Source organism: Plectrocnemia conspersa, unplaced genomic scaffold (genome assembly GCF_051122295.1).
Source record: "Plectrocnemia conspersa isolate PC_06_02 unplaced genomic scaffold, ASM5112229v1 ptg000006l, whole genome shotgun sequence".
NCBI lineage: Eukaryota > Metazoa > Arthropoda > Insecta > Trichoptera > Polycentropodidae > Plectrocnemia > Plectrocnemia conspersa.
This window is the reverse complement of record NW_028277170.1, coordinates 17,069,063-17,095,703: the sequence shown is the minus strand read 5'-3', so window position 1 is coordinate 17,095,703 and position 26,641 is coordinate 17,069,063. Positions and strand designations below refer to the sequence as shown.

Below are 26,641 nucleotides of genomic sequence, written 5' to 3'. Positions count from 1 at the left end.
CAAGGATTTGCAGAGTGAAAACAAAACTTTCAAACGAAGGCTGCTCGAATTCCGAAGAAATCCGCAAATTACACAAAACATTTACAAAATAATTTTTAAGCAAGCTAGTATCTGTTTCAAAGAGATATAGATATTTCTTTCTTGAAAGATATGACGTATTGTTGTCATATTTATTTATTTAGCTGATTATTTTTTTTTAATATAAATATATAATAAAATACAATATTAACCAAGTAGGAATAAAATCCGATTAAGTGGTTCTCCAATTTTATTCTACGAGAATAATGATGGATAATATTGTTTTGAGGAAAGTTAGTTGAAAATTTTTTTTTAAAACAAATCTGATTTTACAAATTTTCAAAATGTTTCGGTTAAAAATAAATATTAATTAAAACTATATTTATTTTGCTGCTTACATTTAACAATAGGAATCATATAAAAAAGTAAATAAATAAAAAACTTTTTTTAAGAGCTTTCCCGAATTATCTGAAATATTTTATGGGTGCTTATTATTATTAATATTTGTAAAATAATAAAACTGATCCTATAAAAAAAACATAAAAGAATCCTTACCAATTATTATACCATTAGTTAACACTCACTATCGCGCCTAAAAAAATCTCTTGGTAGTAAAATTTTAAACAAACAAAGTAGTTTTAAATTAAATTCGTTAAGAAATTCCATAATATCTGCGTGAAAATATTTTAGGCTTATTTCCAAAGCTATTTAGTATTCGATAATAAAAGCTGAGGACGGATGTTTTCGTTGAGAAAAATTTAAACCGCTTTTTTGAGCTCAAAAAATTTCAATAAGACTTTACTGTGATTGAGTTATCAGTTTGTCGACCCCAAATTAATTGAACTTTATTCGTTTAAATAATTAGCTTTTTTTTAAAATTTTTACTGTTTTTTTATACACTAGAACTGGTAATAAAAAAGCAGCTTGTACCACATTTTCAATCTTGTTATAAACGTTTGTATAATATATATTTTAAATATCGCCGAAAATCATCAGTCCCTTTTCTAAAACCACAACCAAAGTATTTATTTAAGACATTTAAAATAACAACATACTTGCTGGCAATGGTGAGATTTATTGATGTATAACAATATCCACCAAACATGCTTCCAATGCGTATGATTTAAGATAAAAAATTTAAACCACGATATTTTAAGCAAAACTAATCAAACAGCTATTTCGCACAAATTGTTTTTTTATTCTTCTCGCTTATAATGGTCATCTTGAGTGTTTATATTTTTTTATCAAAACTGTGTAGCATGTATCCATAGATTGTTATAGCTACGTGACGACTATAGTCACGACCTCGACTATGTGATACGATTTAGTCCGTAATGGCCTTCGATACTTTTTGCCAAATCGATGTCATTTTTTTCCATAATAATTAGTCTACATAGTTCGGATGTAGCGGGACGCATCGGACGGTTGACGATCACTGCGAAATATTTTTTTTTAAACTGTTTTTTTTTAAATGTTTCACAGAGAGAATATTCAAAATAAGTGATATGTAACAGTATAATAAGCAAATTTAATTCAACTGAACTGTTTTAAATATAATTCCATTAAAAAAAACATATTTCTAATCTAGGATATATTTAATAACATTTTAAAGATATTCGTGTAAACTACATAAAAAAAATTTTGTATCTCACACAATTCAAATTTTTTCTCAAATAATTGCGTCAAGTTAAGGATTCATTATTCATTATATAAATATAAGTACACACAATTTACAGTTAATGAAAGTTGCAATGGTTATTCTTTAAATTTCAATTTACTCACTTTCATTAAGGCCATTATTTAATAATGTAATTTAATGTATGTATAACAACGTTCCACATACATAGCTGTACCGCAAAAAAAATGCAATATGCAATTTTGCCATCATATTATATATGAAATATGCCTTCTAATGACATAACTACAATACGTTGAGCAACAAGCATTAGTTTAAGCCATGAACGACGCTAATTAAAATTGTAAAATAACGACGTGATAAAAACATATGTAAAATAACTTCATGGAATTCAAAGAAACAGAATAGTGGCGATAAACATATATATATATACATATAAATAATTGCATTTTTAATTTTTTTAAGTCACTAAAAGCCTTACATTTGTGTATTGTACGCATAACATATTACAATACAGGTAGTATTTTTTTTTCAATGTACCGCTGCATCATTTTATTGTTTAGCGTTTTTGTATTGCGAAATTAATATACTATTCCTTAATTTATAAAAGCCATGGGCGTAATAAATAATAGCTTACAAATAAAATATATTACATAAATTACCCATGACTCCGAAATAATATTGTGTAGCTGTGGATATTCTCATGATAATATGAATAGTATTATTTTTTTATATCTTTCATTTTAAGTCTATGTAAAGTAATTTGCTTTAGATGATATCTTTCGAGAATATCGAGATTTTGGGCAGCAGAATTAATCTTAAATTTTTAGGCATTCAATGCTCTATTATTTATAAAAAATATGGGCTTGATACTTTTTTGTGAATGAAAATGTATTCATTATTTAAACCAGTTTTTGATTATTTAAAACATCAAATAGAATATTCGAATATTTTATCGGTTACTATTCAATAGTTGAATAGTTTTAAAAAAACAATATTTGAGAACTATAGAACTCTTAGTTATAAAGAAACACATTTACGTTCTAACAAAATAATAAAATATATATTAAATTTTTGCACTGATCGGTCAATTAAACTTAATCGAATTTAGCTAAATACAACAATATTTAAAAAAAATTAACAATTATATATACATATATTCATTTTTGAATAAACGCTACAATTTTTTAGGTAAAAAATAATTTATAAATTTTTATAAATTTAAAATATCGCGATGTATAATAAAAAAAATTTATAAAGTTGTAGCAAAAAGGCCTATTTTAAGGGATATACTCGTTCTCACTCCATCCGCATCAGTATATTTTTTTTAGCTTTTGATTCAATATCATGTATTTTTTTATCTAAGTAATTTTATCAATAAAATATTGTGGCGACTACAATCTTTCTCGGAACCACATTAAAAAATAAAAAACGTTAGCTTATAAAAACAAAAATTTTGTCAGGTTTTTGTCCTTTGCTTGTCACGCCTCACAGTGAGGACAACAACACCGAACGCGCCTCGCCACATATGGCGCGACGTTGAGGGTCTGCGCCTCTGGATAAGTGTATAACTAGTGATACATGTATATGTGCAAGTGATATATGTAATTTTTACATTAAACAATACAATACTTGAATTGCGTCACCAACGGTCTTTTTGAAAATACTTGTTTGAATAAAAAAAAACGAATAATTGTTTTATTTTTGTTTAAAAATTTAATGAGGTAAGCGATTGAACTAGTTTTTTTATCTGCACATACTTATGAGATTGAAGTAGGGTTAAAAATTAATCTTTATGAAATAGTCATTAGTTTTTAAGCCTAATATGTACGAGCAAGCACGATAAATTTGAATAAATCACTACAATATTCATCCGTGAGATCAAGAAAATATATGAAAACTCAATTTATAAAGATCTACAGGAATTATATTATAATTACCACAAATTACTATAAGCTTTATATGGATATATTTACCCATGTCTATCGTTCTGGTGAATTATATATACCAAAGAAAATTCACAATTTTGTATATATGTTAAAAATATCAAAACTAACTTTTTCCGTCACATTCATAATGAATATTATATTTACAAACATATTTTATATTAATCGATAATAGCGAAATTTATGTATTTATTATTTATGTATAGATAAACCAGAGCTGTATTATTTACAATTTTATGTATGTTTTTTTTAAATAATATAAAACAGATGTAACAATCAATTGTTTTTTATATTAAAAAATATCATTACTGAAATGAGTGGTACCGCACGTGACGTCACGCACTTGCTGTTTGGCTTTGTATAATACTTGGTATTGGCTTAAGTAATAGAATGTTACATTCTTTGTAGTATTTATAAACTAACTCTCCTTCGTGTCCTGCATATTATTCAATGCCTCTTTTATTTTCGCAAACGTCGATCCCTAATATTAAAAGCAGTGCAAAAAAATATGTGTAACATTTTTCTGATCAATTTTATTGAGACGAGTCTACAGTATAAAAATGGTTACGAGTGTTATTTTCGGTAAAGTGATAGGCAATAGTAATACTTGACCAATTTTCTGGCAATGGCTTTTATCATAAGAATCTGAAAGCCTTTCAAAATTTTATTACAAAATCGCACGAGCCGTGACCCAGCTGCAGCGGTGACCATGATTTCGATTAGAGCGATTTCGGATGAGTTTTTATATATCATAATATACACAGTGTTAAATTATAAGTGCTGTTATGAACTATTGTGTGTGAAATTCTCCAAATGAGTTTTTGCAATCGATCATTAAATTCAACCGTCGAGGTTAAAACAACGGGAGCGTTCGATTAATTTATGTTTAAAAAAATCTAGTGCATGAAATCAGATAAAACTTATATTTTAATTTGTTTTTATTTCTGAGTACTACACAAAAAATGCAATAATTTATATCACAAGTAAACTATTTATTAATTTAAAAAATTAGATTATCGTGATCTAAATACGATACCCTAATAATAAATATACATAAATACACAATAAAATAGTCATAGAATATTAGAATAAAACACCTCCTTGCAGCTGCTATAAAAATATCAATGTGCAATGCAAGCGCATTGATGACGAAAGCTATAGGCGAGACGGCTAGTGAGGACATCCTGGCTCTGAACAATATCAGAGGACTCACGAATACGTTCTTCAGGTCTTTTTCTACCAAAGATTTAAGTGTGACTTTCGAATAACGTAAAATATGTAAAAATAACTAAAACATCGGCAAAATAAATCACGCTAACAAAGCCGTTTACGTGAAGAGAGAATTTCCAATTGCTCTCAAAAGTGATTTCAAACTTTTTATTGGATGTTTCTCTATCAAGATCGTAGGAATTTTTTTGGGAAAATGACACAGTGTGTCACTCTAGAATTTAAAGAGCAGACGGTTGATGAAAGCCCATCATCATATCGAATGAATCTAAATACTTTTAAATAATTGGCATACAGAATAAAATTGCAATTTGTAACTGGAAGGTGTAAAGAGTATATGGTCTAGGTTGGACCCCGTGGGGTGAAATATTATTTCGACAATCGACTATTATAGGCTACAAACTGTTTACGATCGCTTAGATAACTCAAGAATAATCGAGTAGATAGCTAATAAAACATGGAAAGCCTTATCTAAAAAGTATGTATGTCGGCAATTTGTATTCCCGTTAAATAATTTTTTCCACAGTTTTTGTACAAGTAACCTAGAATTGTATTTTTTTTACTAATTTATTTGTATACCAAATGTTTTTTTTTATATTAAAAAAATAACGTTACTAAAATGAGCAGTATCCCTTTTCTTGATGACGTCACGTGCGAACTATCTGGTTTTGTAAAATATTTTTTTTCCAGTGGTTTTGATACCGGGAGGAAAAAATATTATAATCCAGTCAAAGTCTCATAAAATATCGTGTCTGCTAATCAATATATCAAAGGTCAAAGGTCACAAAATTTGTTTTTTTTGCAAATATCTCGCTTTTTATGTGTCGCACGTCATTAGATGCTTTACAAAACTTGTAAAGCATAAAATTTTCTACAAGTTTGGTTGAAATATTTGTTTTGTATAATTAACCGTTTTTGAGATATAGCGCGAAGAGTGGGAAGCGTACATCCGTTTATAGAATTATTACCTGAATTTCTACCTGCTTAACTTTGTATAAGCTTTGAAAAAGTAAACAATCGTGAAAAAAGTGGTCTCGACAAGTCGTTTGAAACGTAATTTTATTACTTTCTTCATTGTATTATTAGAAATTAAGAGTAAAATTATAATAATAAATTTGTTGAGAGATGTCCTTACGGAGTATGTACCAGATGATAAGAAGATCATTTCCAAATTAAGAGAATAATATTTAGCTGATATTATAATTACAACGAAGATTAGATCATTCACTATTTTTTCTTTTCGCGATGCTTAAGCTTATATTTTATCCAAAGCTTGGTATGAAAATAATAAAGGCACTTTGGAAGAAGAACGCTTGCGCGTAGTGGAAGTTGCTGTGGCGATTATTAGAGAAGATATTCGATCTTCTGTTGTTGAGACCAAGCCCTATCCGCCCCCGAGTACAATTTTGAACAATATTAATGAAGAAATTCCAAAAACTTTATTACATTTTCTGCAAGAACTTATTATAAAGAACAGAAAAGGAAAGACGGGGCATTTGAAAACGAAATACACAGCTATAAGTCATGCTATAATTCTTTCATCGCAGTTATTAATTGGTCTATCTGTATTTCTTTATAGAAGATATGGATCAAAAATATGTTTTGTCAAGTTTAGGGTTTTTCGCTTCCACAGCCTCGTAATCAACCATCAGAGTCAGGTGACTTAGTACAGTATGCAGCGGACAATGCAGATATACATATTTATACTCTTGATGGCTATAATACTGTTCATATAATGGGAATGATAAAAATAATAACTCCAAAATCCGATGAACGCATAAAGAAATTTACAACAAAAAAGTGCAAAGGAGTTAGCAGCACTATCACATATATCCCTTCTATTATATGAAAAGCATGTCGTACCTAGATTGAGCAGGATTCAAGTACAAATTTTTAATGATGTAAAAGAACTAACCGAACAAATGTTTAATGTAGTTGATTTGTTGTGGATGTACGAAAAGTGGAAAAATATCTCACCGTTGCCAGGGTGGATTGGATTTATTGAACAACTTACAAAAAACAATGAGAACTTTGTAAGTTCTCGGATTCTGTTTCTTACTTTTATTCATCATATGGACACAATTTACACCACATTACAGTGTGCTATAAACACTGCCAAGAAACACGGACAGAGAACATGCTTAATAACTTTTGATCAGCCTTTGTACATAAAAGTACGTGAAATCGTAGCTGCTTCAGATGCTAACTCAGACTTGTCCAGAGTAGTTGTGAAACTAGGAGGCTTTCATATGCTTATGTCTTTTCTTGGATGCATAGGGTATATAATGAATGGAAGCGGAATCAATTAAGCTCTCAGTACAATTTATGCTTCGAATTCTGTCGACAAAATGTTGGATGGTCACGCTTTTGCAAGAAGTATCAGAGGCCATACGTATTACTTTTTGCATTATCGATGATGATTTTTGAAGATATGGAGATTGAAAGTTATAATGCTTTAGATGGGTTTATTGAGCAGATAAAAATTTGCGATGTTTTCTATGAAACTGTAGAAGAATGTGCAGGTAACTCTGGCTCCGTAGTTTATATAGCGTTATTCTATAAACGGATGCGCGCTTCACACATCTCGAAAACTATTAACCATACAAAGAAATAAATTATAACAAACTTGTAGAAAATTTTATGTTCTATAAGTTTTGTAAAACATCTAATGACGTACGACGCAAAAGATGCGAGATATTTAAAAAAAAAAAAGATTTTTATGATATTTGACCTTTAATCTCTTGATTAGCAGACACGATATCTTATGAGACTTTTCACCCTATCTTTAGAACGGCAAAACAAAGGCCTGTACAAAATTTCATTCCGAGGTTAAACCCTTATTTGACTGGACTATTAGGCTATTATGTGAGCACTAATGGGGACTTAGACGTCTAGAAGGAACATCTAATAGCTATGATATTCATCATTACAATGAAATCCTTGAACTTTATCTTGTCACATTTATAAATAACACAGGTTTGTATAGTAACTAGTATTGTACAACACTAAATACTATAGATTTAGAATATATATATATATATATATATATATATATATATATATATATATATATATATATATATATATTCTTTCAATAGCTTCAATGGTTCATAAGATATGAACATCATCAACTTTATTATTGTCAGAGCGCTTTACCTTCGTGTAGCGTTTAATTTGTATGTTTGAATGCATTTAAGCGACTGGATATGTATGCACGTAGCAGTCCCTTGATATAATACAATTCAAGGACAGTAGTGACGGCAAAATCTGAACTGCATCTACGTTGTTTTCGGCACAATTCAACGTCTCAATATAACCGGTTTTGACTGTACATAAATATTCATCGACACACACTACGTGTGGAGCTTTTCTCTTCCGCCTTTGGATCCGTTTTTGCCCGGATCAAAATTATAATCCTTAGCGCGATCGGCAAACGTCGACCTAAAAAACAATTTTTAGGTTTGATTTCCAATCTGTGACCGCATGACCATGAAATGCTCACACGGCCGCACAAGTTATATAAGCCACAGAGAGTGATCCAGTTTGCTGGTTATATCACTCGCGGTCAAAACGAAACTGCGACCTTCGGACAGGCAAAAATCCAATTATTCGAACGAACTTTTTCGTACAGTCGCGCACCGCAAAGTGTGCCGTTTACAGTCGAGTTTCAAAATTAACATCCGAAAGTGGTAAAGTAAAAAATAAACACAAAAAATATAATAGAATAAAAGAACATACATAACAACAGATTAGAATGCTTACCAACACCATATATGATGCAATAATAGAGATGGAAAATTGTATTTTAGATATATGTAGTAGTTCATAAATTTAAATATTTATTAGTTTAAAATATAATTTAAAATAAAATAAGAACAGTTCATAATAAAAATAAAAAAAATAAACGTATTTAGTTGTTTTGATTAGTATCAAGTAAAAAAATCGCATGATTTTCAGCAATATGAATATTTGAATAATTGATCTAATAATCATAAGATATTCGTTTATACTGTCTCAAATGCAATTTGAATGTAGTCTTTTTTTATTGACTTATTCATGGTCCTTTATTATGTTTCGAAATGCGAAACAATGAGACGCTTCTTCTCAACAAAAAAATCAACACATTTAACCGGTGTGTCTACTATGACCGAAATTCGCAGTATTCGTTCGTTGAACGGCCCACTTTTCTAATGCACGCATTATCATTTCTCAATGCGACGGATACTTATAATATGTTTAATTACGGGTTTTTTTCCCTAATCTAAAAAGGTTTTCTCTCGATTCTGTCCCATTTAAACAAAGATGCACCTTTTTTTAAACGTAAATTCGTTTTTAAGAAACTGGCTTTGATTTATTTGCATAATATTCAGATTTTTACGCTTGAAAATTTAGCTAAAAGTTTTTCGACCGTTTACCGAGCTGCCGATTTAATACCTCAATTACTAAATGGAAATGTGCTATAATTAATGAGCATAACAATTTGTTGACTATTGTGACGCATTAGGGTAAGCTGTATGGTTTTAATTTACATACATAAATAAATATAAAACAATGCACAAAGACAAAATACATATATCAATGGTATATTTTATAGAAATAAAGGACCTATCACATCCGCTAATATTATTTTTTAAGATTTTAGCAAAAACAAATATTTTTTTCATGTATGGAAAATTACGTATATGAAAGATAAATATATTTTGATATTATAATCAAGATATAAGAATCAATACATTGCCACATATTAATTAGCTTATTCTGAATTGAAAATTATAGCTATTCGCCATTGACCTTAGAGTATTCTTTAAAATATACCTTTGAGTGTTCTTATTTATTTATTAATATTATTTTATGGCTTTGAAATCACAAATTGATTTTAAATTGCAATTTCATTATGAATAATAATAGATTAACTGGAATTATGTGATAAACAAAAGTGGAAATTTTATCATTAAAAATGTATTTTTTGCTAGTATGCCATTTTTTTTTTGTTAAACTCGTTATTATCATTGTTTAGGTTAGAGTATGACACATAGCAATATCATTTTTTTGCATAGATTAAACTTGATAAGATTTTTTCGCCACAGATATTTAATATTCTAATTTATATGTATTTTTTTCAATTTTATTTTTAATTAAATTAACTAATGTCAAATATTCAACATATTGTAATCAAAAGCATCTTTGTGACTAAGTGAAATGTAAATTAAGCAAAGTATTGGATGAATAACAACTTTCAAAAAAAGGATTTGAAGCAGTTTGTCACGTATTATACCAACTTTAAATTAGGTAGCATTATATTTTTCAACGTTATTTTCAGCCACAAAAACTCTTCTGAAAAGAGAAAGTATTGATCGTATTTGTATTCTGTTATGAGCTTTAGAATACAATACAATACAATGAAGCACTATCACCTGAATATCGCGAATACCAGAAAAACACCGATAAACATATTTTTTAAATATTCAGTACAAGTAAGATAATAATTATGGAACAAATTTTTAGTTAAAAATATTAAAAGCATTTAAATTTCTAATAAATGTGAAGTTGTAATATTGAATTTAATAAATAGCTATTATAGAGTATCGTCTAGGTGGCTCAGACACGTATGAAATTAAAAAAAATGGGGTTAAACCCAGCTCTTTAAAGTATTAGTCACTGACTTATACTACGTGCTTATAAGATAAAAGTCCAGCGGATCAAGTTTCTCAACGAGCCTTTCAAACACAACGGTGTATCAGTGATAGCTATGAGGAGCTAGGGCAATTCATCTGGGATGATAATTCTCTTCTAGGTATGCTCCAGTGCTACAAATCTGTTATGAATTTGATAGATTTTTTTCTGTGATGGATATATTATTTAAAATAATAACATGTATATGTATATACTATTTTATTATCCAATATTAATATTCAAAAATATAAGAAGAACGACGACGCTTGACGTTTTATTAAGATCGCATGACACACAAAGAGTGATCTGAGATAAACACTTTCAAAAACCGCTATTTTATTTAGTTTAGTAAATTAAATAAAAACTGCTATTTCAATAAGATTGCTAATAACCATATAAATTCATAGCGAAATATATTGATTTTGCATTTATCTAATTTAAATAAATTATATAAGATAAGTAATGAATTAAATAAATTATATAAATTATAATATAAAATAGGCATTTTTATCGATTCGCCTCACGTTTATAATTAATTAATTAATTAGTTTTAAACGTGATGTGGATCGATAATAATTGCTTATTTTATAAATTATAATTTATTTAAATTAAATAAATATAATTCAATAAATTTATATGGTTTTTAATAAACTTATTGAAATAGCAGTTTATGATGGATAAAATAAATAAAATTGTTGGTCTCAGATCACTCTTTAAGTGACATTCGATCTTAATAAAATTATTTTTTAAATAATTTATATTTAAATATAAATTATTTAAACCATTAAAATACGAATCATGAAGAGATGCTTAGGATATGAGGTATTGAGGTTTTAAATTTAAAATGCAAATATTTACTATCTATATGTTATGCACTATACAGGTTATGCACGATTGTATATTTTTATTGTGAAATGAACATTTAATGTAATGATTCATGCCTTGTGTTAAACAATAAATATTTCATTTAAATTCAAACAAGAATCATGAATTGTTTAATATATTATATAAATTATATTAAACAATTAAAATTTACAAGATCATATATTATACTAAGTGTGTATGAGCTATTGATTGATCATTCTGAAATACTAGAAGTAATGCAGATATTTAGCTTCCTGAATTACCTTTTTAGTGTTTACAAAGAATATTTTTTCAATATCATTTGCCTTTAATCGTTCAAATGATAAATAGGGAAATCCAATGTGAGTCATTAAAAAATACACACAAATATCTTATAGTGCATTAGCATAAACTAGTTTTTTGACTCTCTTAGCCACATATGTACAGGTTGGTCCAAAACAGTCCAAATAATATTTGCAAGCTTAATATTTACACTCTCAATGTTTCAGTTTATTAAAATAAATAAATAAAATAAGTACAATAAGATTTTTGCTACAAACATAAGCATTGATTTATTTTAATTTAATAAATACATTCATTATTATTTTAATATTGATGTAGTAAAAACGCAATATTTGACTATGGATTATGTATTATTTACTTTAGAACAGGGATCGGCAAACTACAGCACTAAAAATATATTTTTAGTTTAGTATATAACAGTTCGATGGATCAGGCATAGTAAAGTTTTTTATACTCTGAAGAGCGACTAAGATTATTCCCATTTTAAAAACATGCTCTTAGGTACTATTATCGGTGCTCTGATTTTTCCAGACTGTATTATTCCGGAGAGGATTTTTCAGGGCAAGATTTTTACGGACATTAATTATTTCAGATAATTTTTTGTTGAATTTTTAACTAATGAGTTCAATGTAGCAATTAAATTAAATTAAATTCAATGAACCAATATTTTTACTTCGTGAAAAAACTGATGCCCTATTATGGAATACTGAATTGCTTTAAAAATTAAAATTAAATTCAAAACTATCAACAATAAAAAATATATATATAAAAAATTAAATAAATGCCGTTTTTTTAAGATCACTTTAAAAATCCATAGCAATGAATTATATCCCACCAGGCGCGTACGGTGAGACACATTCCCTTTCGCTCGCTCGCGTGTTAAGTGACGAGAGTGAATGGAACGATGATTGCTATTGTTTATATATTAAAATATATTATCCCAATATTTAGAATATTTTTTAAGAAATAAATTTGAAATCGATCGAGCAAAAAAATAAATTTATTTTTATAGATACATATCCCTAATAAATGTATGTATATAATATTTCACTTGTCCATTGTCAAAGGAAAATTGTTTAACACACCATTGATAAACCAAGACATAAAGGTCATTTTCGGATATAAAAAATTAGCTATTACAAAATAATAAATAAAAAATTATTTCAATGAATTAAAGGAACATATACATTGAATGGTAGGCTATTTTTTTTGATAAACCGTCTGGCGCCGTTCTGTTCGCATACTCAGAGATTAGTTTCATATCTTATATTAATCTAAATCTTATAATCTACATACACAAAGCTTAAATAATATTTGGCGTATATTAATTTTATTATAGTTAATTTTAATAGCTAGTTTAATATAAAAATTTGATACACATACGTCCGATTTATTTTAATTTATGCTATGGTAAAATATTGGAGTACGTTATGCAATATAATAGTGTTGATTGTTTTTTTTGTTACCAGGACACAAAACCGACCTTGACAGGTGTGTTCGTTGGAAAAATTACACATATGAAAAATTCGCAAAAGGCCAAAGGAAAATCGCCGAAGGCTATGGTTAATTAAAGATTAAATTGTAAGTCGAGCGAGCAGGAAACGTTTGTGTAACACAGAAGTAGTTGTTGTTTGCAATGCTAAAGCGTCACATGACTGCCTGTGGTTTATAAAATTGTAGAGATACGCAAATTTAGGTTTTTAATAATACAATATAAAAAGATTCAAAGTTTTTACATATACACTTTTTTGCTTTATAAAATATCAGACTGTAAGGAATCAGAATGAGCTCAGAGGCGATTCAAGGTATATAGTCGTTTTAAGCCACAAATATTATTGTGGTAGATGACGTAGTACTTTTTTGATGCTATTCCCTCGGTACCAAAAAATATTTTTTTTAGCTCCTGTTTGCAATAAAGGCAATCGAACTTCACGAACATGTTAGTCGAGCGTTTTAGTTATTTACGAATCTGTCATTATTGACATAAAATACGGCTAATCACGTAACTCAAAAGGATTGGACTATTCATAAGTCATGTTGAAGGGCTGTCAGATTAATATTATATCATTTTTTCATATACGATAAAGTAACGGGCAATGTGTTGTGGCGAAACTGTATATTGTTAAGCTTGCACTACACTCTCTGGAAGTTGTCCGAAGCGAAGTTCAACTGAAGTCGGCCAAGGTCGCCGACTTCCGAGCAGCGGCCACACTGCCACAAATTTCATATGCCGTCCGGACGGCGGGCGTGAAAGACGTACGCACGGCGGCTGCTGTCATGTACAGCTGGCATATTTGCGCGCGATCGAAAAATGTGACAAATAATCGCAATTTTTAAATTTTCATATTATTAAAATTACGCTACTGATAATTATAAAAGTTTGTATGGGCACTCACTAATTCAATATCAGTGAAAATTTTTCGGTCGTAAATATTCAATTTACGCAAAATCTTTGTCGGTTTTAGCAAAATGCCATAGGACATAAAAATGATACTTCAGAATACGAACACCACATCTGTGACTATCTTAGAATTTGTCGCCATCGATTCTAAATAAGAATTTGTTATGGTGTGACATTTATATAAACCGATCTAGGAAAATTCATAAGGATATTCGAAACGATTTTTTTAACAAAATCAAGTACCACTAATTATTTAATTTTATATGAAAATAAATATAATAACGATATCTGTTAGAAGAATATACTATCAAAAATATAATTAATCCCTTTTGGTGCCCTAAAATATTCAAAGATGTCATTAAGAGTCTGTTGAAGTCCCCGATAAGCATGTGGTATTATATCTTGACCACGTGACCACGATGCAGCGCTCGACGTGCGTGTTAACTATAGGACGCCTACGCGGATAATGAAATTAATCCCGTAAAGTAATCTCGAATTGACCCACTATATTCTGCGTCCTTGGCCAACCTTGGCCAACTTCCAGAGAGTGTAGTGCAGGCATTACAATCTTTAATTATATCAACGGAGACGAGAGGGAGATTACCAAGAGATGAAACTAGGCACGTCAGAATTATTTTAAAATCGATCCAACCTACTGTGCTTTCTATTTTTGATAACTTTTTACTAGTTTTGAGTTGATAAAAATGTTAAGTGATATAAATATTGCTGCTACTGACACAGTACGATATAATCGAATGATTAACTGTCAAATAAAATATGATAAGATTATGACAAATTCGTTGTGAACTTGACTATAAAAATGACATATAAAGTATTAAAATTGTGCTAAAATGATATCGACTCTTAAAAGTCTTCCATTAAAAAAGGTAGCACCATAAATTTATATCGAGTTATTTTATTATTGTGACGAAAACTTGTTCATACATATTTTTTTGTGCTTAAAGAATCATTGGTTTTATTTTAATTATTTAAATCAAAATTTTAATGAAATTAGTTTTTAGTTATTTTTAATGCATTTAAAAATAGCATTAGCGATCTATAACTTATTTAGTAATTTAAATTATTTCATATAAATAGTTGAGTGAAAAAAATGAGAGTAAATTATGGCGCTAGGTATAAAAGTACATTGGCCGCACGCAAACTTTGCACCGAGCCCCGCAATTCTTCGAACCGGCCCTGTCAATAATATTGTAAGTGTAAATAACATAATAGCTATAGTAATAGCGACGGGTGACTGAGGCCATTGTACTTGTTCCGGATCCGAATTTAGTGCACAAATTGTCCACTTCAAAGCTGGTTGGAGTGAGAGGTTAATTGCTTTTCGGAGGCTGCCGAACCACAATGAACCGAACATTGCAGGACCAGTTTTGAGCCATTGTCCGCAACAAGATTAATATTTAAAATATTAGTTTATTTATTGCAGTTTCAAATATATAAACATAATGCGCTGAACTTAGTTAAAATTTCAAGAGAGAACACAAAGAAATAGTATAAACAATCAAAAGTCCATATTTATAAATAATTATTAATTATGAGTTGTCAGCGTCTTTATCAAAACACGATCAACAACTACTAAGTAAGTAGTGATACACCAGAGTTAAATCAGTTGCATATATTTTTTTACAATCAATATTTCGCACTATGAACGACCTGGCTTATTCAGTACTTATCGTACTGATAAATTAAAATAAAATCGAGAGATTAGGAAAATCTAAGAAAACCTCATATGTGATGACAAGTGGTTCTTCTCTAGAAAAATCTCAAATCAAGAACTCTCATTTCTCAAGAAATTTTATAAAGCATTTTTTATTACTCGGAGACACCACACTCAGATAAGAAATTTTTCCGAAGGTGTTCTTGACAGATGTTTTAAAATATGCATACTTTTTCGGAAGATCGAAAGTATTTGAATGAAAAAATATAAGTTATTCTTGACTTAAATTATATAATTATGATAATTATTATGACATATGAGTTTTAACAGATAGCTAAATTAAATTTTAATTTACAAATAAAATAAACAAAACTATATCTCACATTGCAATAAATTAAACCAATTTCTATCTATTAATATGTATAATAAAAATAAAGTTATAATATTTGATATATGTCTATTAAGAATTATCCAAAGAAAAATAACATTACAAATGTAAGTAATAATAAAATATATTCCTTATTATTATGATATGATATTATTATTATTAATAGTAAATTAATAACTTTCCTGTAATTTTTGAAACAAAATACTGAGCTTTTATTAATTGCATTTTCATGTTGCATGATTGCTTATAAATTTTTAACAAGTTAAAAGCACCTCGCAGATATTTATTTAAGTGTATATAATTAGTTAAGAAAGTATTTGAAAACTAATATATTAACAAAAATATAGTCACTCTTAATTATAATTAATAATTTTACAAATTTGCTAGTTTAGTTAGGGTTCAATCAACACAATATAGTTTCTATATAATTGTTTAAGGAATGAGCTATTAGAATATTTAATAACTAATAAAATTATTTAAAAATTATTGGAATGTATTAACCTTAAAAATATATATTTTTGCCTTTTTTGTACGTATTTTACAAAAAAACAAATACAATATCATTTGCAATTACACATTATCTCAAGTACACAGCGACCTTTCTTTTGGTTTTGCCTTAAAATAATTTGGATTATTTATATGAAATTATAGACCTCAATGCCAAGAGGACCCTCGATATATATCTAATTAAATTTTTTCTTGCGTTCAACAAAATTGTAATTACCACAAGCAAATATAATATATTAGCACAAATTACATATAAAATTGTACCTTTCAACATTAGTCTTTTTACATATTTTGAGATCGATTCTAATTATAATAATTTAAAAATCAAGAGCAGTGATTCTTATATTGATTGTTTAAGGTAATTATTTTATAGGCCGCGGAAACTCATCGATGTTTTTGACCTTACTTGTGCGTATTACAATTTTGTATGATAAAAATTTGCATAATGTTTAAGCCTCACTTCCCGCATTTAATATAATAATGAATTATTATTCAATTCAATATTTATAACCTAATACATACACGACTACTGCTATATAATTAATACGTTAAAAATAATATTTAGGTTCGCAATTCATCGATGGTAATGAATTTAACAACCCACAACCCTTCACGAGGAAAGGGGAAGTTCAACCCCCTCTATTCAGGATATGATGGATATAGTGGTGACTGTCAACCCGACCGGAATATCCACTCAACTTGGGACCTTTATAGTATAACCATAACATCTACTAGACCAGAGTGAAATCGTCCACGCGTAGGACGTGATGTGCCGAAATGTTTAACTTTGACTCCAATAACTTGTTAGAAAAAAAACATTTATCTCGGAATTTAAATTGCTAATAAATATCATTCGATTTCACTTAAAATTCATGTCAAACATCTCTGATTAAAGACCACGTCTTCGCCAATCAATATATATATATATACAGCACTAACATATTATATATAAGCATTAAAATTGCTTTTAATTTTTTTTAATGTCATCATAATTTGATAGTAATAAGGGTTTCATATGGGATTTATTCAACCCAACAAATAACTGTATCAATAAATAATTGGCACGCATACACCAGTCGTAACAAACTCAATGCATTCAATGTTAGAAATACGAACCGAGTCGAATCAATTAATATACAGCGATTATGGCATTCAGTGCCATTTAATACACTCGATTAGCACGCGCCTTATAGTCATTTTGAACTTATTAAAAGCCAGCTAGTCACTTTGTGCATATTTGCAAATTTGATAATATATCGTTTACTTTTTAATTAGGAAGATTTTTAGCGACGGCCTTGTGCCAAAAACTACTTAATTCACGTTTTGAGTATGTATGTATAAATTTAATTGCGCTTAAGCATTATTAGATAACTGCTAAAAGCGACACGCTCACTTTAGCATGAACATAATAATCCTATTTAATTTTTTACCATTCGATTGAACTAAACGTTCATATAGCATGCTTCGTTATCAATCTGTAAATAGATGTTGGATTCGTCTAGATTTTCCCGCAATTTTTATTAAGCACATTAGCTTACACCAGTGGTCGGCAAACTTATTGGCCGAAGAGCCAAATATGTACATTACAACGATTGAAAATAGTTCTAAGAGCCAAATCTGTTTTTTAATTTAGTAAACCTTTATTATAATTTTAGACCTTCATTAAATTACGGGTATACTGAATAAAACTTGATTTCACACTTAATAAAGATTTATTCGTTGATAAACAATAATATGAAAGTAAGGTATCCATAAATGTAAATCATGACAATGACTGACAAACACTTAATGTGAACAATGTCCTTGCATCTCCTTGGAAAGTTTCAGTAAGTGAGGTATATATGTTGTCGTTTTTAATTTTAGGCATGATTCCAGCTTCTCATCAATAAGACAACTTCTCAGTTTACTCTTGATAAAGTTCATGCTTGAAAAGGATTGTTCGCATGAATATGTAGAACCAAAAAGGGAAAGAACAGCAAACGCAAGTTTTTTTAGCTGATCGTAAGAGTCAGGAATACTATTCCAGACGTTGAAAATGATCATGTCTTCATTCTCCAGGTCTTTCAAAGCAGAACACTTGTGTTGTGAACTAATATCACATTCGTTCTTCTCCAATATTTCCAAATCAATACAAAAACGGTGAAATTTAGAGCTACATATTTCCTTGTTTTCTAAATCCTGCAATTGTATTTCAAAGTTACCAATGTTAATGCCAAAAGGAGAAAATTTCAACTCAGTTATTGTAGCATAAAGAGGAATTTTGACAAATGCTTAGGTCGCTTTGCTGTTTTTAAACTCCTGAAACCTCTGAGAAATGCTTCCCTCATATTTAAAATTGTTGTTTTGAAATGGTGTTTGTCAATAGAGGAATTATTTTCTTGGCGATGCTTCAGCGGGCTCGGAAAGAGAAACAATGTTTCCCTTTCAAAATCTTGAGCAAAAAGGGATAATTTGTTTTCGAATGAAATTACTTCTTCTAACATCGAAAAAATTGTGTTTCCTTTCCCTTGTAGTTTACGGTTAAGCCGATTTAGATGAGACGTAACGTCTACCATGAAATGAAAGTTTTGGATCCACTGATTGTCTGTAAGTTCTGGATAGTGAGCACCCTTCTCAAGGAGAAATGCTTCAATTTCTGGCAATAGGGACGCGAAACGTTTTAAAACGTTCCCTCTTGATAACCATCGAATCTTGTTATGAAGCAGAAGATCAAGACATAAGGACACTCGACCAGAATTAGCGCCCGGGCTAATTGCACAAATATCCGTGGATATTTGTGCCAGAGCCGCACTCAAGAAGCCAAAGAGCCGCATGCGGCTCCGGAGCCGCACTTTGCCGACCCCTGGCCTACACCACGGGTCGGCAACCTGCGGCTCGCGAGCCGCATGCGGCTCTTTTGACGTCAAGATGCGGCTCTCCAGTTCTATGCGCAAATATTAATAATTATTTTATTTTCAAAACTCATAAAAAATATTATACTGCAAAAAACAGGATAAAAACACTCAACAGAGAACAGTGAGAATAGGTGGAGTAGAGAGTATACGGACAGCTGACATTTTTGAAATGTGGCAACACTGTTCTGTTTGTTTAGTTATTGGTGCATATGAATGGTGTTATATGAATAAATATTATTTCATAATTAAAGCTTTTATTTTAAATCAGAAATCAAATTGATATACCTAATCCTAATCAAATACCATAATATTAAAATTAAAATGTTAGTGGTTCTTTAAAAACTGGGAAATTTTGTAAATTGTAATTTTTGGTCTCAAAAGGTTGCCGACCCCTGGCCTACACCATTTAAAACATTTATTTCAATAAGATTTCGATTCAAATCAATGTTAAAATATCAATGGTTTTAATATAAATAAACTAGATTATTTGTATAATCAAAAACCAAATTTATTAGGTATTGAAATATGTTTTTAACTATTCGTTTATATTAACAGCCATAACAAATTAGCAATAAAAAACACTTTTTAATTGCTGAAATTACTCATATTACCGAGTTAATGTTGTGCAGCTGTGGAGTATTAAAATATAATATAATATTTAAAAACAATTATTTTATAAAAACATTACTAAACCGATTAACTCTAAAAACAAAGTTGTATATTATTGTTAGGTTTTTCTATGAAATCACATCACTTTGATGTAACGCTGCAATATTTACAGTCAAATTACAGTAAAAAAACTTTGTAATTGGTGAAATTACGTAAATTACTTAATATTGTGCAGCTGCAGAATATTGAAATATAGTAATAAATTAAAAAAATATTTTCTAAAAACAATAATAACCGATCTATTCCAAAAAACATGCTTATGTATTAGTTTTGTACATAGCAACAATGCAGGTAATATATTTAACATAATATTTATTTAATAAATTCAAATTGTGCCATTTTGAGTGGCTTATTATTTTGTATGTTATTTATAATAACAGTGGCCATTACAAAGAATAGCCTGAAAACAATAATAAATAAAAAAAGCCCTTTGTAATTGCTGAAATTATTTAAATTACTCATATATCCGTGTTAATATTTTTAAGCTGTAAATTTTTTAAATAAAAATGATTTATTATGGTATTACATTTTTATATAAAAAATACATAAAAAGATTAATTCTCAAGTATCATATTTTCAAGAAACCAATTACATATTTTTCATAACCGATTTAAATAAGTAAGTGTAAAAGAAAGTATTAGGTATAATAATTATATTTTTAATAATTCAGTTTATTAATGTTCATAATTTAGAATTTATGCCTCGATGTGATTAACCGACCATCGCTCTCAGTGATAAGAAACATTTTTTCCTCAATTCAGTTCCAGTACGTTGCACTTTGTCACACACACATACACACCAATCGATATGGCTAATTAAATTTATAGCCGCCCTTGAATCGAATGTGTGATTTTATAATGACTTAGATACAGTTTTTTTATACTGTGTTTTATAAATCGCATAATTTTTAATGTTCATCGTAAATTAATATAAACTGTAAAATTTATTCATTGCGCTCATGTTGTTATGGCATTGTAATAAATTCGTTTTATAGACACAATTCGTGTGTAAATATTTAATTACGCACAAAGAAACAGTATGAATTGCCCTTGATACAACACGTATGCTCATGATTTAATTTTTTTGTATTGTATAATGGAAAACTCTATGTAATGTATCTATATATATATATATATATATATATATATATATATATATATATATATATATATATATATATATATATATATATATATATATATATATATATATATATATATATATATATATATATATATATATATATATATATATATATATATATATATATATATATATATATATATATATATATATATATATATATATATATATATATATATATATATATATATATATATATATATATATATATATATATATATATATATATATATATATAATAATACAACTAACCAGTCATATCATCTTACGAATTTAATTCTGGTCTGAAGATGTAGTGCTTACTTGTGAGATTTAATTTTCAATGAAATTTAAAATAGATCGATAAAATAATAGCCTAGGACGTTTAATCGCCTCGATTATTAATTTTTATCATCAACTTCGTTTTTTAAATTAAGAATTGATTAATTAATAGATTGATTAGAAACGGTAAAGTGCCCTTGCAAAAAGGATTGTTATACGTATATTCTGCCAATCGAAAAATCCTATATAATAATTTAACACATTGCATTAATTTGCATTATTACATTACATTTAAGTAATTCGAAAATAAATGTGTAAATAAATAATTTTTCCGAATTCATAAATAAATAAATATAGATATATTTTAATTATTAAAAATTAAATTAAAGCAAAATACAAATTAATTTAAGATAAAATACATACTAAATTACTATATATGGCAAAAAATTATCTATAGACAAATAAAATACAAAATATCTCAAATAGATTATATTAAAATCGTATTACATATATAACCATCTAATTTATTGTTATTATAATTATGAATTAATTTAATCCTACATATCGAGATTTAAAAAAGATATTTAATATTAATAAATAAATTGATATTAAAGTAATAAAAACACGTTTTTCATATTGTCATATAAAACATTTATAATCGTCACAATTTTTAATTTTAATAGTAAATTATAATTTTTTTTGTCAATACTTTTAAGTTTAAAATTTATTATGATAATTCTTTATTAAAGTAATTTCTTTCATTGAAATCTAAAATTTTCCCAAAAATAAAAGAATTGCGGAATTTTGGATTAATAAACGATAATAAAAGGGAGGTAACAAATTGGCTTTATGTTAAAAAAATCCCCAAAACTTTTAAGTTAAATAATCGTTTTTTTACTAATAGTAATTTTATATGCTCTGCTTTTATCTATATAACATTTTTGCGTTTTTGCTAATTCAATACTGTTATCTACAATTTATTTTTAATTAATATATAAGCAATTTGGTTACGTATTATATTAGCCATAAAGTTCAACGTAATGTCAATGTATATAGCATTATTTTTGCTAATTCGTAAAAGCTATTTGAGAAAACTAAATCTTCAACTTGGCAAAATTAAATTAGCTGCTTTTTATTTTTTATTTTTTGACCACCTAGTCCGAAGCGTCCTGTTATTTCCGACTTTTACATTGAAATCACCTATAATCATAGTATTTTTTACTATATATCTCTCCAGTAAAAAAATTAAATAAGGTCTTAAATTACAATAAATAAAAAAATTAGAGACAAAATAATTCATATTATTCATGTATGGGAAAACCGTTATTAAGTAACACTACATATATATCACATTAAATAAGAAAAGTAAATAATACGCAGCCATTTTATTATAGTTTAGATTTAACATTTAACTAAACTGAATAAAAATCACGTTAATTTTGAAACATACTGTACAGTGTTTTGACAATGGGCTAGTTTTGCCAATCACTTTATGACTAAATATATTTTTTGTTACACTTTTATGTAACTATAATGCACAACAATTATTTATCGTTTTTTATAACAAAAAGTTGATCGTTGCATAAGAATAGTTTGTAATCGTTGATTAATAATTAGTTTGGCCTTCACAACAGCCACCTTGATCTCAAAGACTAAACCAAAGAAGCTAATCCAGCACGGATCTGTCAATTGATCTGATTTTATATTCTTATCAATATTATCCCTACTTTGTACTAATTACTCCTCATATATAATTTTGCAAAATTCTTTACCAGATTAATTTTCAGAATACATTATTGTATTTTTTCAACAAATGGACTAAATTTTAAGAAAATCTCTGTTTTCAGTTGATTTGGGCGTAACCACATAAAGTTAAATTCTGTTTAGCTAAGAATCTTTCAAAATTATTTGTTCTTAAAACTTGATATTTAATTGAATTAATCGAGGTTGTCATCCACATATTCAGTACATCATAAAACATGTAGTAAAAATAAACTTTGGGCGCATATTTTGGAATGACTAGGTGAATAACAATGCACAAATCAGAGGTCAAAAATTTAGCTACATTGAATCTGTGTAAATAACAATTTTAATTTGTTGAAACACATTCGAAATTTGCAATTTATTTTCATAAAAAGTATCAATCAATCTATATTTAACATTTAATGGTTTGTTTTTAAAGTTAAAAATGTTATAAAAATAATCAAAAAACACAAAGTAAAAATATTGATTCTTGGGTTTAATACTCTGTAGTTAAAAAATCAACAATCCAAAGGTGTACATTATTTTTTTAATAATAGTGATTAAATATAATACAATAAATAAAAATAATGATAAATGTGAGATATAAATAAAATGATCATAAGTTGATACAAGTGAAACGTAAATATAAAAGATTTTAATAAAATGTTGAGAACCACTGACTTTGCTGTAATATGATAAATATAATATAATGAATTAAATTTATCATATTTAAAAATAATAATAATTAAAATACCTACAACCAGGGCCGTAGCGTAGGAGGGGGGGGGGGGTCAGAGGAGGGCATATGCCCCCGGGCGAAAAATTGAGGGGGCGTCAAAACAAAGTTTGTAATAATCCATATTTAAAAAATGAAGTTTCTTGTTAAAGTCCACGTCAAATGAATTAAATTTCTGCCGTCTACATTTCAGAACATTATTACGACTAATGAAGCATACATGAAACAAATTTTGACCAATAGGAGAGCGCAAAAAACAATTATCCCTTCCCAGAAGTAAAAAATTCACGGCAAAAGCAATAAAATAGTGAAGGGATAATTGTTGTATACTTCAACCAATACTCTCATATTTATTTATTTATTAAAATTAAGACCATTATGACCTGACAGGTTAACCTAATGCGTCATGATGGCTAAGAGCATAAAATATTTTTTTAAATACAAACACCAATACAATATCAGTGAAAACTTCTCGGTCGTAATTATTCAATTTACGCAAAATCTTTGTCGGCTTTAGCAAAATGCCATAAGGCATAAAAATGATATTTCAGAATACGAGCACCACATCTGTGACTATATTAGAATTTGTCGCCATCGATTCTAAATAAGAATTCGTTATGGTGTGACATTTATATAAACCGATCTAGAGAGAAAGAAAGAAAGCGACGAAGACGAAAAAGAATAGAAGCTAGAAACTATTAAGTAAAATTATTTAAAGTAAAATTTTACAAGATATAAAGTTATATTATGCTGCTAATAAACTTCCATTCGATAAAACTGCACAATGTTAAGCAGCTGGTTATAAATGTATTGAACACATAAAGTGATCGAGGTAGCGATCTTGATTTTCTTAAAGGTTTCACTTGAACTTGAATACCTTTTAGTCGTTAGCAACATAATAATCGCCTTAGGTACTTTTACATAAGATTTGCACAAATCGCCACGACGGGTCGTGGCGCTAGGACAAGGTTAATCTAGTAATGAAGTTTTAACGGCAGTGGTGGCCCTCAAAAACTACTATCATTAACATCTATTGATTCTAGACATTAAAAAATAAAGAAAATAGCGAAATATGTTTTATATAGTATTGAAAATGCCCTTTTATTTGATATTTTTCGGTACCCAACGGGCAAAGTAAACTACTGCGCGAAACATTTTTAATTATTATGAATAAAATACGAAAAAAAAACGAAATAACAAGCTATAATTTTAATTAAATAAATTCTTTAAGAATAAACCCACAATAGTACAAATCTTTAATCAAAAAAAAATTGCTAATTTGCGAGGCATAAGTTCTCAAAGTGTGCACACAAATAAATTTTAGATGTTTTTATTAAGAATGACAAAAAATATTTTTGACTTGATTCAATGATTATTTTTCTAGTAAAAATGATATTTTTAGGAAATGCAAATAAGATTTACTAAGCTTATAAATAATTTAAAAAAATATAGATTGGGTAATATTAACTATATAAATATTTACTATTATCATGTTAAAAATAATCTTTTTATTTAAATGCGTCAAAATTAATAAAATACTATTGGCTTTGCATTGAACAAGTAATGTTTAAATAATCAAGTTTTTTTGAATAGCAATGGATCAGAGATGAATCTAAGCACTAACGCGAATATCTCTAAATGCACTCTTATTATAAGCAACATAATAAGAGATTTTATACTTATTCAGATTACCAACACCTCCAGAACTTGGTATAAAATAGTATCGATTATAAAAACTCCATTACAACATAAAATGCGTTATAACGAAGTAAACACAACAGTAGAGGGACACCATTAACAACAAACACTGTCATTAAAATCAGTGACATCTACTTTGGTAATTATAAATAATTATTTATCATAAAAAAATATTTTATAATTATATCTGTATAGTAATGAAAGATCAATGAAAAGCGCATCGCTTAAACATTTACTAGTCCGTTGGAAATGGATAGCGCCGATCCCGACTAAGCACATGATAGTCGTTTATTTAAAAAAAATACATTTATTTTTAATGAGCACCTAATAATAAAATTAAAGAATTTACTATCAAAGAAAAAATATTTAGTGGGTAATAATACAGTATTTATTGCTTAATATTTATTAATAGATAAGATGCTTTAAGGATTTGTGATCATCTTGAAAAGAAAGATAAGCTCTATAAGCAAGTATTAAATAAGTAGCCAATGCGATATTAATTTTAATACACACTGCAGTCACAACTGTTATGATATCATCGACACGGTTTTAATAACTACATAAGTTGTGAATTATCATATAGTAGAGCTATAAATTATTTATATCACTTGCATCCAGAATTAATTATCTGTCAAGATTATTTTTTAAAAGGCACAATAAAATTAATTACCGTTGACTTATATTAGCTCATAATTAAATAAAAAAATATGTAACCATTTTTATAAAATATTGGTATCCAAAGGAAAGAATTTTTATTAAAAAAAATTATAAAATAATTTTTATAGAATTACGATTTTCATTATTTATTTTCGCAATTTTTATGAGCAAATTGAAATTAACTAGCGTTCACTTTTAGCGACACGGTTAATTTTAGAATAAT

General features: G+C 28.0%; 1 protein-coding gene across 3 annotated transcripts in view; it reads right to left on the bottom strand.

Moving 5' to 3' along the window:
• The window catches only part of LOC148234372 (putative 3-phosphoinositide-dependent protein kinase 2), a 126,535-nt gene that overhangs the window by 1,202 nt on the left and 98,692 nt on the right, over positions 1-26,641 (bottom strand). The gene's annotated exons all lie outside the window — the stretch shown is intronic.